This window comes from Schistocerca americana, chromosome X, assembly GCF_021461395.2.
Source record: "Schistocerca americana isolate TAMUIC-IGC-003095 chromosome X, iqSchAmer2.1, whole genome shotgun sequence".
NCBI lineage: Eukaryota > Metazoa > Arthropoda > Insecta > Orthoptera > Acrididae > Schistocerca > Schistocerca americana.
The window spans coordinates 344,037,637-344,048,852 of NC_060130.1; the positions used below are offsets into that span (position 1 = coordinate 344,037,637).

The window sequence follows — 11,216 nt, forward strand, 5'->3', positions numbered from 1 at the left end:
GTTCCAGTACATTACAACTATAAATATAAGAAGTGGATATCACAAGCTGGAGGTAGACGTGGAAGCTAGACCAAAGGCCACCTTCACAATCATGTGGGGACATTAATAGTATAAAACTATGTTGTTCAGTCTGAAAATGTGTCAGCCATCTTTGAAATGTTATTAGGTGAGGTCTTACATGGGTTAAAACCCAAAACCTGCAAATTATATATATGGTTATATTACTGTACTCTCAAGGGATATACCAGAGCGTGAGGAACGCTGGGGAGTCATATTCAACAGGCTATGATCGCCACGACTGCCACTTTGTACAGACAAGTTCATTTTGCACAAACGTGGGTAAACTACCTTGAACGTGTGATTTATGGAAAGGTGTTCAAGATTCTCTTCACTTAACAGGGGCAGTCTGGAACTTTAAATCGTCACATATACTGCAAAACTACTAAAGTCATTCCTGGATTTATGCAGTGATTATTACAAACTCGTAAAGAAGTTTTCGCAGGTAGGGGGACCTTTGAATCAATTGCTGAGGAAGGGTATAAAATTCCTTTGGTCAGCAGAACGCCAAACACGATTTGAAGCACTGAAGGCAGCATAAGTTTCTGATCAAATAGTGGTCTTTCCTGATTTTGAGAAGGAATTTATCATCTTCTAGTTGTAATTTGGGGCAGAATATCGATGAGTAGGAACATCCAGTAGCAAATGTGTGAAGGCAACTGAAAAAAGTGGAGCATAACTGCTCCATTATGGAAAAAGAAATGTTGGCGATGATAAATGGAATAGCATTGTTTCGTTGTTATTATATGAACAGAAGTTTAAGGTTGTCACAGACCGCGCATCATTAAAATGGCTGTTACGGCTGAATGACTCATCAAATAGGTTAATGAGATGGGTATTCAAATTCTGTGATTTTGATTATGAGGTGATTTATAAACAAGACAGGAAGCACACAAATGTAGATACATTGAGTAGGAAGGTTACAGTGCTGAACACCCTAGGCAAAAGTGTAACAGTGACAGAGAGCACAAGTAGCCAACAAAGCCTGTTAGACATTCAGGTCACAACCACAAAAAACACAGTTCGTGATACATGAGGGCTTGCACTGCGGAACGACGAAATACAGATCATGCATAGTGGTTTCGGCGGCACTCAAGGACAAAGTGTTACGACAAGCATCTGCCATATTTTGTTACATCACAGAGGATGCGGCACATTGGACACATGAGTAGCAGAACGATTCTGGTGGAGAACAACAAAACATGATGTCGACCAATACGTGAAGGACTGTGTACCTTGTGCCCAAAGAGCTGATATTAGTTATCAAGAAATCCCTTTACAAAGAGTTCCATAGGTTTTTAAATCCTTTTGAATGACTGGGATTGATATCTCACGAAATTTAAAAGGGCACACCCTGGAAATGAATATGAACTGATAGTTATAGATCATTTTTCAAGTTTCTTGACACTGGTGACAATTCGGTACGGTCGCCTAGGCTTTAGTTAACAGATGGAAACTTAAATTTGGTAAGCCTAATACCCTATTTTCAGCCCAGGGGAGAAATTTTGTGTCAGACTTGATGAAGCAGATATGTCACGTACTTCATACCTGGAAGTTAAGGACAAGTGTGTTCTACCCACAAACTAATGACAGGATGGAACTAGTGCATAGGAGCATCTCTAAAATGTTGAGTTATTATGTTAACAGCCATCATAGTGACTGTGAGACATATCTGCAGTACGTAGTTTGTGCGTATAACTGTAAAGTACAAACTGGTACTAGTCTATCAACTTTTCACAGTAGGAAAATGCCGTCTCACTTTGCTGCCATGAGTCCTAAATTAAGACCTAACTGCAAATCAGTTAAAAAATTTGCAAAAAGAATATGGGAAAATGGGTGGGAAAATTGCCACTATATAAAGTGGGACAATGGGTGTTAGTAACTAACTCCTAAACGCCTATGGTAAAGACAAAGAAGTTCTCGACTAAATATCAATGTCTGTATCAATTCATTTAAATGACTTCTCCAGTGAATGATGAAGTGCAGTTTCCAACTAAAACGTCTATTGTCCACGTATGTAGGATTAAATCTTTTAGGAGAATAGTGGATGCAGTGGTACAAGTCCTGACGATGGAGTCAGGGTGCATGAAAACGACTGAAAAAGAATAAAAAAGACTGTGTACTACTGGACAAGCACGATGCACATAGCATAAAATACTTAGTGAGTCGCATGACAGGTATTTGAGTTTAGTTGTGGTATTCCTATGAACGGTTTAATGCATGTATTATTCTTTTCTTTGCTGAGTGTATTGTGAATTTGTATTAGTTACTGTAGGTCGTTACATTTGTATGTTGGTTACGTGTTATACTGCCAATGGCCTCGCCGCAGTGGTAACACCGGTTCCCATCAGATCACCGAAGTTAAGCGCTGTCGGGCTGGGCTAGCACTTGGATGGGTGACCATCCGGTCTGCCGAGCGCTGTTGGCAAGCGGGGTGCACTCAGCTCTTGTGAGGCAAGCTGAGGAGCTACTTGATTGAGAAGTAGCGGCTCCGGTCTCGGGAACTGACATACGGCCGGGAGAGCGGTGTGCTGACCACATGCTCCTCCATATCTGCATCCAGTGACGCCAGTGGGCTTAGGATGACACGGCGGCCAGTCGGTACCTTTGGGCCTTCATGGCCTGTGTGGGAGGCGTTTAGTTTAGTGTAGTTTAGTTACGTGATTATTTCTTAGCTGTTTTGTTTTGTATGTGCATTTTCGAAGAAGTGACGGAATAACAGACGTTCCTTTCCTCAGATGGCAGATCACCAGGGACAAACGGATGGGTTGTGGAAATCCTGATGTTACTGCATGTCAACGGTTAGAATCAGGTGCGTTATTTTCCCGACAACCGGTTGTGTTACTGGACAGTCAACAATGAACATTAAGATTGACCGTTGATGTGTGGGAGATAAGCAACGGAGTTCGCAGATTGCAGGATACATTCATAGAATTTCACAATGAAGCGCAGAGTAACACAGTCATCACCGAGGTGTAAGATGAATTCTAGGAAGTGAGACTATTTTATGGCGAACTGAGATCTCAGCTGCCGGCCGGAGTGGCCGTGCGGTTCTAGGCGCTACAGTCTGGAACCGAGCGATCGCCACGGTCGCAGGTTCGAATCCTGCCTCGGGAATGGATGTGTGTGATGTCCTTAGGTTAGTTAGGTTTAATTAGTTCTAAGTTCTAGGCGACTGATGACCTCAGAAGTTAAGTCGCATAGTGCTCAGAGCCATTTGAACCAAGATCTCAGCTGACGCAGATCACTGACTTTGTTACACCGACGCTTGTTCGTAGGAAATGAGGATGGTTGACAGCAGGAAGAAAACTGTTAAAAATATTATTTTGAACAGTTGATAACGAAGATATCCAGGAGCTGACACGATTATGCAAGTGCAAACTGTGGTAGACACTACCAAAACCATAGCAGAATGGCGTACCACGCAGTTGTATACAGAGCAGGGCATACTAAATAACACCAAAATGGTACCTGAATTAACCACTGAGTTAGCGCAGTAAACCCAGGATATAATGAAAACAGTTGGGGAAGTAAAATAATAACTGACCTCACTGGACAGCAAACTAGCAGTACCCAGACTATTATGGGCCTTAGACAGTCTCAACGATGCGAGAATTGGTACGGGGTCATTACAGGAAGCAGACTACTATGTGGTAAGCACACAACTGAGTTCGATATTATTACCACCGCAACATTTCTTGACGGTGTTGAATCTAACAGAAAAAGGAATTGAAACCTCCTGGCAGATTAAAACTGTGTGCCGGACCGAGACACGAACTCGGGACCTTTGCGTTTGGTGGAGAAGTGCTCTGCCAGCGGAGCTACCCATCACTACTCACGACCTGTCCTCACAACTTTAATTCCACCAGTACCTCGTCTCCTACCTACCAAACTTCACAGAAGCTCCCCTGCGAAAGTTGCAGAACTAGCTAGCAATCCTGGAAGAAAGGATATTACGGAAATATGGCTTTGCCACAGCCTGGGGGATGTCTCCAGAATGAAATTTTCAGTCTGCAGCTGAGTGTGCGCTGATATGAAACTTCCTGGCAGATTTCGCAGGAGAGCTTCTGTGAAGTTTGGAAGGTAGGAGACGAGGTACTGGCGGAAATAATGCTGTGAGGAAGGGTCGTGAGTCGTGCTGGGTAGCTCAGTTGGCAGAGCACTTGCCTGCGAAAGGCAAAGACCCTGAGTTCGAATCTCGGCCCGGCACACAGTTTTAATCTGCCAGGAAATTTCATGTCAGCGCACACTCCGCTGTAGAGTGAAAATTTCATTCTAGAAAAAGAATTTACTATGGAATTACGATACATGACAGAAATGTCGGAAAAGAACTTTGGGATGTTTTACCCCATAGCAACTGTGGAAGCGAATACAGACAGAGAGAAGTTGTATGTATATGTTCGACTACCAATGGTAGGAATTAACACGCAGTATCGGTGTTGCAGAGGTCACCCTTATACAGTAATATGGGGAACTATGAGTGAATGGTTACAAGTAAAGACGAGAGAGGTGTTAATTACTTCTGAGTGTGGGGAATCGCACGCTGCTATGTCACTACGGAGTGTGCAAGTGTGTCGCAAGGAAATTATGATGATTTGCCCAACCATCGAATTCTAGACTGTCGTACATCGATACGAAGCGCAACTGTATCTGGGGAAAGCAGCGCCGACGGAATGTCAAAAATAAATATTGGCACTACAACCGCATTTTCAGAAGGTAGGAGAATACTGAATCTACTCAGTATTTGCACTGGAAACTGCGATCATGAAAACCTCAGGGCGTGGCAAAGTTCGAGTTACGTAAGGGTAGTCTTTTGGTGAACGGAACAACTTGTGAGGTACCTGGGACTAACTTCCTCCTCCCAGCTACACTCACAGGTACGACTGTAAGCCAATTAATCCAACCTCCATTCTGCTGCCAATGTAAAATCTAACTCACCTTAACAACAGCCTGAATCCTAGTCTAGAACGCTCTTTAGACAAGCTAATGGCATCTCAGGAAGAAAAAAATCTTCATGTGGCAAATGTTGTAACGTATTCAGCATCAAGAGAACCGACGCCAAAATATGGTAACCATAAGCTTTACGACTATTAGTTTTGCCATGTTTCTGATATCAATTCGCGTACAATTATTTAGTGCCAGATGTAGAAGTATCCATTCTTCAGCCCTACCGACACATCAGATACCTGTCGAGTGGTTAACCAACGTAATCCGAGAAATGTAGACTAAGAAAACTGTAAATTGTTATAACTTGTAAAGACGAAAATAAGGATAATGTAGCACATCTGTGAAAAGGGTTCAGCAAACCGAAGCTAAAGAATAATTGTATACTACTAGGAAATAAAGAGAAGCTCCATGTGAGCCAGCTCTCATGAGCAAAGAAGTTGTTGCAATGGCCATAAGGTGCAATTATTTAAGTAAATACAGGGTCTTCGGAGAGGAAAGGACAATATTTTACACAGTGATAGTATAAGCAATTCTGAACAAAAAATGTTATATGAACATAGGTCCGTAAATGCTTCGTCAGGAGGTATGGGTACTGAAAGGAACTGTAATTCTACGAAATTGATGTGCACAACGTGAACGTATACGGAATACAACTGGACGGTAACGTGATTTTCTTGAAAACAATGTTACAGAGAAGTACAGTTATGTTACACATTTTTGCATAATGTTTACTTACTTTGTATTTAGTACATAATGCATTACAACATGCATGTTACAAGGTGTACAACTTTGCTTCCGTCGTTCCCAACATCTGAGGCTTTAATGAAACAAATTGGTTACACATGTATAATTCAAAGTGTTTTCCATCGCTGGCCACTACTTTCTCCCATCTTTCGGGCAGTGTACGAATCCCGCGTCGAAAAAATTGTTCATCTTCTGAAGCGATTCAATTTGTGACTTCTTCATGAGATCGGAAGTGTTGGTCAGCCAGGGCATGCGCCATTGATCTAAACAGGTGATAGTCAGAGGGATCAATGTCTGGAGAATATGGCGGGTGGGGTAGGACTTCCCATTTTAACATTTCCAAGTACGTTTTGACCTCTTTTGCAACGTGGGGTCGAGCGTTTTCGTGCTGCAAAATCACTTTATCGTGCCTCTCACTGTATTGCGGCCGTTTGTCTTTTAATGATCCGCTCAAACGCATTAATTACGTTCGATAACAAACACCTCTGATTGTTTCACTCGGTTTTAACATCTCATAGTACACGACGTCGGGCTGGTCCCAACAAATGCAGAGCATGATCTTAGAGCCGTGATATTCGGTTTGGCTGTCGACGTGGACGCATGGCCGGGATATCCCCATAATTTTTTGCGTTTAGGGTTATCGTAATGAACCCATTTTTCGTCCCCGATCACAATGCGATGCATAAATTCCTTCCGTTTTTGCCTCTGAAGCAACTGTTCACAAACACACAAACGTCGTTCAACGTCTCTTGGTTTCAGCTCCCACGGGACCCAAGTTCCTTCTTTCTGAATCATGCCCATAGCCTTGAGACGTTTTGAAATGGCTTTCTGTGTCACTCCCACTAATCGTGCCAATTCTTCTTGAGTTTGACGTTCGTCTTCACTCACCAATGTCTCAGATTCCGCATCTTCGAAAACATTGTCTCTTCCACAACTATCCTGGTCTACGACGTTAAAATCACCGTTCTTGAAGCGTTGGGACCACTCACGACACGTTCTTTCACTAAAAGCGTCCTTATAATACCTACTTGAGAGCATTCTATGAGACTCGGCCGCTGTTTTCTCCATATTGAAACAAAATACACTCCTGGAAATTGAAATAAGAACACCGTGAATTCATTGTCCCAGGAAGGGGAAACTTTATTGACACATTCCTGGGGTCAGATACATCACATGATCACACTGACAGAACCACAGGCACATAGACACAGGCAACAGAGCATGCACAATGTCGGCACTAGTACAGTGTATATCCACCTTTCGCAGCAATGCAGGCTGCTATTCTCCCATGGAGACGATCGTAGAGATGCTGGATGTAGTCCTGTGGAACGGCTTGCCATGCCGTTTCCACCTGGCGCCTCAGTTGGACCAGCGTTCGTGCTGGACGTGCAGACCGCGTGAGACGACGCTTCATCCAGTCCCAAACATGCTCAATGGGGGACAGATCCGGAGATCTTGCTGGCCAGGGTAGTTGACTTACACCTTCTAGAGCACGTTGGGTGGCACGGGATACATGCGGACGTGCATTGTCCTGTTGGAACAGCAAGTTCCCTTGCCGGTCTAGGAATGGTAGAACGATGGGTTCGATGACGGTTTGGATGTACCGTGCACTATTCAGTGTCCCCTCGACGATCACCAGTGGTGTACGGCCAGTGTAGGAGATCGCTCCCCACACCATGATGCCGGGTGTTGGCCCTGTGTGCCTCGGTCGTATGCAGTCCTGATTGTGGCGCTCACCTGCACGGCGCCAAACACGCATACGACCATCATTGGCACCAAGGCAGAAGCGACTCTCATCGCTGAAGACGACACGTCTCCATTCGTCCCTCCATTCACGCCTGTCGCGACACCACTGGAGGCGGGCTGCACGATGTTGGGGCGTGAGCGGAAGACGGCCTAACGGTGTGCGGGACCGTAGCCCAGCTTCATGGAGACGGTTGCGAATGGTCCTCGCCGATACCCCAGGAGCAACAGTGTCCCTAATTTGCTGGGAAGTGGCGGTGCGGTCCCCTACGGCACTGCGTAGGATCCTACGGTCTTGGCGTGCATCCGTGCGTCGCTGCGGTCCGGTCCCAGGTCGACGGGCACGTGCACCTTCCGCCGACCACTGGCGACAACATCGATGTACTGTGGAGACCTCACGCCCCACGTGTTGAGCAATTCGGCGGTACGTCCACCCGGCCTCCCGCATGCCCACTATACGCCCTCGCTCAAAGTCCGTCAACTGCACATACGGTTCACGTCCACGCTGTCGCGGCATGCTACCAGTGTTAAAGACTGCGATGGAGCTCCGTATGCCACGGCAAACTGGCTGACACTGACGGCGGCGGTGCACAAATGCTGCGCAGCTAGCGCCATTCGACGGCCAACACCGCGGTTCCTGGTGTGTCCGCTGTGCCGTGCGTGTGATCATTGCTTGTACAGCCCTCTCGCAGTGTCCGGAGCAAGTATGGTGGGTCTGACACACCGGTGTCAATGTGTTCTTTTTTCCATTTCCAGGAGTGTAGTAACACCTCCCGCAAATGAGGAGACTTAGGCTCGTAAACTGACATTTTCAATCAAGAGCAACTTGATAATGCACACACAAATCGAGTAATGTTTGAATGAGATTATGTTGACTGAGGTTCAAGCTAACTGCCTGACGTCTACAATCTGTTTCTTTCGACCACTGCTTACCGTTGTCGCCACCTATCGGTAAACGGCGGAAGCAAAATTGTACACCTTGTACATGTATTCAGTTGAAAAGGACTTACCAAATCTTTTACAAACGGCTTTAACACTTATCATACAGATGTTCAGTTCACAGAACAGGTTCGAATATCCCACCATGAACGTCAATGCACTTTTGCGCTCTAGCGATAACATGTTGTATTGCTTCTTCAGTTGCTTGTGGTTGGTTTCTATTCAATTTACCAGCGTCCCTGATGCAACGAAGCAGTTCATCTCGTGTATTTACCGTCACTTTGTTCACCTCTGATTTCATCCAACCACATAAACAGAAATCTAAAGGTGTAAGGTCAGGTGATTTTGGAGGCCAGTAAATAGTACTGCCACGGCCAATCCAGCGATTAGGGTAGGTGCCATTGAGATGGTCTCACACACGTAAGATAACATGTGGAAGGGCATCGTCATGTTGAAGGTACGTTCCAGTTTGATTGGCTAAAGGAACGTCTTCCAATAGTTCCACAAATGAATTTTCAAAAAATGCAGGTACCTCTCCCCCGTCAATCGCTGATTGATAATAAATGGACCTATCAAAAAGTTACCGATCATGTCACACCAAACATTCATGGCAAAACGAACTTGGTGACCATCGATGATTACTGCGTCTGTTGTTTGTTCCATGTCATGAAAACTTGACATCGTCAGTGAATAGTATGTATGGAAGCAAATGACTATTCTCAGTTACCCAGTGACAGAATTGCAGTCGTTGGGCATTGTCGCCAAAGTGGAGATTTTTGACACGCTGTATGTGAAATGCATACAGGTTTTCCGCATGTATTGTTTCAATGTTTCCCATACACGTGTCTGTGGGACATTCATACGCAGGGACATTCTTCGTATGCTCGTACTGGGACTTCGTTCATCACTTGCGATAATTTCTTCCTGTTCTTGCAAAGTTTGTTGATGTGCACGCTCGGACGATAAACGTCTACTTGTAACAGAGCCTGTTGCACGCAAAGTAATGGTAAACTCCCTGCGGTCAGGTAATCGTCGAGTCGGAAAGCGCCTGTGGTATTCTTCTCTTGTAGCGGTAGCACTACCGTCGCAGAAGCCATAAACATACACCATATCTGCGTGTTCCTCATTACTGTAGACGTGTGGCATTGTTAACAGCGCTAATACGAACACGGTTAACACCATACACTACACAGCTAACCGATCCGTCGCCGGTATACTACACAATGCGGCTTACATTGCACAATTGTGCAAACAATGGATGAATGTACTTTGTACGTCACATGACCATAATACGTGGTAGGTTGCATAGCGTAAACATGGCATGTACCCGTGCATTGTTTGCAAGAAAATCACTTTACGGTCCAGTTGTATTGCGTATACGTCGTGCACATCAATTTTGCTGAATTAAAGTTCCTTTCAGTACCCATACCTCCCTAACGAAGCATTTGCGGACCTATGTTCCTATAACAGTTTTTGTTCAGAATTACTTATACTATCACTGTTTAAAATATTGACCTTTCCTCCCCAGAAACCATCTATTTGAGATTGTTGAAGAGTACAGTCAAAGGCAAAATTGGGACGAATTTTTTGTAATGATGGGGGAGTGTTGCCCAGCAGAATAATTTTATTGTATATGTGTACATGTTTAAATTTTTTAAAGTTGTACCAGTTGAGCTCAGAAGAGAGAAGGCTAGTTCTGGGCCAATGTGCCAGTCGGCAACAAAATGTACCGCCGATGTAGCGGACCTCAGGGCATGAAGAGGGCATTGTCACAAATTCCGAGCCAGGAAAGCAGAAATACGAATGTCCCTGTGCTATGGAACAGGCTATTGTGAAGTAACACTTTGTAAGTTCAGCTCCAGGGCGCCACTGCAATATTCAAAAGTACAGAGAAAGACACGAGGAGCTCGGCGACCATGAATAATTATTGAATTATCTCAGTGATGCCAGGAGCGTTGATAGGACCAATAAACGAGGACAAATACGTTCACACAATCAGAGCCACCGTGTTATAGGCGCAGGCTCGGCCGTTAAAATAACGAGGTTTTCGGAGCTCAAAGACACATTTAGTCATGCTGCCATTTTGTCCGTGATGCTAGAACCAGAGAGAATGAAAATCTACTGAATTTTAATGAAACCACGACAAGCTGATCGTAGATGGTCTGCTTGTTATCTGAGAGCTGACATCAACACCAAAACGTAGCCAACCTGATGCATACCACAGCCCTGGTCTTCCGTTGGTGTTTGCTGAGATATCGCGGGTGAGAAGACTTGTGCTGCCAGCCCTCCTCCACTACGGGTCACCGTGGATGATGTGTAAGCTGTCACCTCCACACCAACCAGGCGTGACACGTTCGCGCAGCCGTCTGGTCGACTCATGAAAATCTGCTACAATCTTGGTCGATCCATGGTGGATGACCAAGGCGTGCTCTTCACGACAACTGACATCCTAAGATACTGACGACCGGCCGCCGACCGCCGCCCTGAAGACACCTTAAAACTCTGTAAACTCAAAAGGAGAAATAAATGTTGCAGATACCATTGTGTCATTGACGCCTTCGGGCGTAAGCTGGACCACTCACTCACAGTCCGTGCCCGGCCTTCCGCTCACAACACTACCCCAGGTGACTGGGTTGCAACACTGTTCTTATTTTTACCAATATGCTTTATCGGGCTTTCGACCATCTTCACTTGGCATAACACATATTTAAACCTTCAATTAGTACATCGTGACAGACATCAACTATAGTTTTGATGCTACCGTTGGTCTGTGCAAAATAACAACT

The 11,216-nt window shown here is 44.9% G+C and overlaps 1 pseudogene; it reads left to right on the plus strand.

Moving 5' to 3' along the window:
• Positions 1 to 2,367: 2,367 nt before the first annotated feature.
• On the plus strand, positions 2,368 to 2,485 carry LOC124557389 (annotated as a pseudogene).
• Positions 2,486 to 11,216: the final 8,731 nt, after the last annotated feature.